Raw genomic sequence first — 3327 nt, 5'->3', positions numbered from 1 at the left:
CGTCTCATTTTCCTTATCTGTAAAATGACCAGTTGCAATTTACTGCCTATGCCCTCCACCCACGCAGCAGGTCCTCATTGAAGAAGCCAGGCTTAAACCATTCCCTCTATCAGAAGAGATCTTGGGTGATATAGGGCAAAGGAGACAGGAGGATTTCACGGCAGACATTTTTCTCTCCAAAGCCCGGGAGTCAAAGCTGATTCCCAGCCCCATCCGGTAGCCGCCCACCTCCTCGTTCCTCTCAGCATGACGGATGCAGCCGTGTCCTTCGCCAACGACTTCCTGGCAGGTGGAGTGGCCATGGCTATCTCCAAGATGGTGGTAGCACCCATCGAACGGGTGAAGCTGCTGCTACAGGTGCAGCATGCCAGCAAGCAAATCACTGCAGAGAAGCAGTGCAAGGGCATTACAGACTGTGTGGTTCGTATTCCCAAGGAACAGGGAGTTCTGTCCTTCTGGCGGGGTAACCTGGCCAATGTCATCAGATACTTCCCCACCCAGGCGCTCAACTTTGCCTTCAAAGATAAACACAAGCAGATCTTCCTGGGTGGTGTGGACAAGAAGTCCCAGTTCTGGTGCTACTTTGCAGGGAACCTGGCATCAGGTGGTGCCCCTGGCACCACACCCTTGTATTTTATTTACCCTCTTGATTTTGCCTGTACCCATCTAGCAGCTGTTGTGGGGAAAGCTGGAACTGAAAGGGAATTTTGCCTTAGTGACTGCCTGGTTAAGATCTACAAATCCAGTGGGATTAAGGGCCTATACCAGGACTTTCATGGGTCGGTACAAGGTATCATCATCTACCGAGCTGCCTGTCTAGGACACCGTGAAGGAAATGAATGCTTCCAGGAACACTCACATCTTCATCAGCTGGGTGATTGCACAGAGTCCATCACGGCCATTGCTGGGCTGACTTTCTATCGTTTCGATACGGTTCATGGCTGCGTGATGATGCAGTCAGCGCATAAAGGAACTGATAGCGTGTACGCAGGCCTGCTTGACTGCTGGAGGAATCCTTGCTGGTGATGAAGGATTCCAAGCTTTCTTCAAGGGAGCATGGTCCGCTGTTCTCAGAGGCATGGGTGGTGCTTTTGTGCTCGCCTTGTATGATGAAATCAAGAAGTTCACCTAGGTTATTTTCTAATGTGTTTCCCCTCCTGTGAACCGGCATGTTGTATTATGTAACATCTCTTAAGCATTCTCAACAGACGGTTGGCTGTCTATTTATCGATGGCAACAATTTAATGGTTGAAAATGGAAGCAATAATATTCATCTGATCACTTTTTCTTTTAAAGCCATTTCCATGATGATGATGGTGGGATTCAATTATATTTTTTATTTCAGTCATTCCTAATAAATGACAAATTTGAAGAAATAAAAATATCTGAAATACAAAAAAAAAGTTCTTCTCACGCTTTCGTGTGCACTGAAATTACCTGGAAACTAAAAAATGCAGAGTCCTGGGCCCTGTATATGGAGGCTGTAATCATTGAGGTGGTCAGGTGGGACCCAGTTATATGTAACTTTTTAAAGTTGTATTGAGGTCTAGTTGACATCCAATAAACTCCACATATTTAACAATTTGTTGAGTGTACACACACACGCACACACATACCTCTAAAACAATCACAAGATGAATACACATGTCCATTACCTCCAAGTTTTGTAAATCCATCCTTCCCGCTCCCACTCCATTCCCCCCTCCTCCTCAGGCAAACACTGGTCTGCTTTCTGTCATTATAGATTAGTTTGTGTTTTCTAGGATTTAACATAAATAAAATTATACAGCACTTACTCTTTCTCTGGCTTCTTTCACACGGCGTAATTATTTTGAGATGCCTCTGTGTTTGATATGGACATCAATAGTTCATTTCTTTGTGGCTGAGTAAGAGATATCATAATTTATTTATTCAATCATATACTGATGAATAGTTTAGTTGTTTCCAATATTTAGCTATCGCAAATTAAAAGCTGCTGTGAACACTCATGTGGAGGACTTCATGGGGACATCTCTGCTTTTGTGCCCTTTGGGGAAGTACCTCTGAAGGCAATGGTTATGCCCTATGGTAAATGCATCTTCAACTTATTAAGAAATGATCAAACTGTTTAACTGTTTTCCAACATTTTACACACCTACCAACAGTGTATAAACGTTGCAATAGCTCCACATCCTCGCCAACACTTGCTATGGTCAGTCTTTTCCATTTTAACCATCCTAACAGGTATAGCTCATTGTGGTTTTAATTTACATTTCCTTAAGACTAATGGTGTGGAGCATTTTTTTCACGTACTTGTTTGCCATCTGTTTATCTTTTTGGCTGAAGTGTCTATTCAATTCTACCCATTTTTAAATTGTCTTATTATTAAGTGTTAGGAGTTCTTTATATATCTCGTTGTGTATGTTTTAGCCAATATTTTCTCCCCATTTGGGTTTGCCTGGCTATTTTTGATGCAAGCCCCACAAATTACTCTAAAACACACCAAATCTGAGAATCTGTCTTCAATGACAAACAGTACAAATGAAAACAGCAGGGAGAGGTGCTGGTTTATTGGACTGGCAAAGATAAAAAAGAGGGCACTTGGCCATAAGTGACTGGTGGGGGGCGGTGATGCATTCCTGTTACAGGGAGAGTAAATTAGCACAAAACTCCAGGAGGGCTATTTGTTGATGGTTCATCAAAAATCTTTACATGTGGACTCCTGTGACTCAGCAAGTTTAGTTCTAGGAATTTTTCCTGAAAATATAAACAAGTGGAGTAAGTTGCCTGTCCCAGGATCTGTGGTCTTCAGATTGTGCTGCGAGGAGGGGGCTGCAGACCTGCCTGGTTGACTGTCTTGGCATTGTGCCCTCATGTGGCTCAGAGCCCATCTGTGTCAAGCCTGAGTGGAAGTCTCAGAGGGACTTGGAGGTCAGTGGGACTGGAATTCGACCTGTCCCCAGGAGGGTAGCTGGAAGAACATGAGTGCTGGTCTCACCCCACTGCATCAGGAATCCTGGTCCACTCTGACCCTGGCCTGGCCCTGGAAAGGTCCAGGATTCATGCTCTAACCAGCTACCGCCAGTGCATACTGGGACCTGGTGGCTCTAGGGCTGACACAGCTCCCTGGGATCTTAGGAAGGATGACTCTTTGCTCTTCAGGCACCAGTAATTTTCTAGGTCCTCAAGGAGGCTGGCCTCATTCAGCCACGGCTTGGCAGGGACCGCTGGGTGCAAGAGGGGAGCTGAGTGCCTGGAGACCTGGGTTTTAGATTAGACCTTACACTGCTGTGTCATTTAGGTCAAGCCCCTTCCTCTTCCTAGGCGCCCGTTTCCTCAGCTGAACAG

The 3327-nt window shown here is 45.2% G+C and overlaps 1 pseudogene; it reads left to right on the top strand.

Annotated features, from left to right (window-relative positions):
- The first annotated feature begins 246 nt into the window (after nucleotides 1–246).
- Nucleotides 247–1223, top strand: LOC143660101 (ADP/ATP translocase 2 pseudogene; annotated as a pseudogene).
- The last annotated feature ends 2104 nt before the right edge of the window (nucleotides 1224–3327 follow it).

Source organism: Tamandua tetradactyla, chromosome 2 (genome assembly GCF_023851605.1).
Source record: "Tamandua tetradactyla isolate mTamTet1 chromosome 2, mTamTet1.pri, whole genome shotgun sequence".
NCBI classification, from domain to species: Eukaryota; Metazoa; Chordata; class Mammalia; order Pilosa; family Myrmecophagidae; genus Tamandua; species Tamandua tetradactyla.
This window is presented reverse-complemented; position numbering and strand designations above follow the sequence as displayed.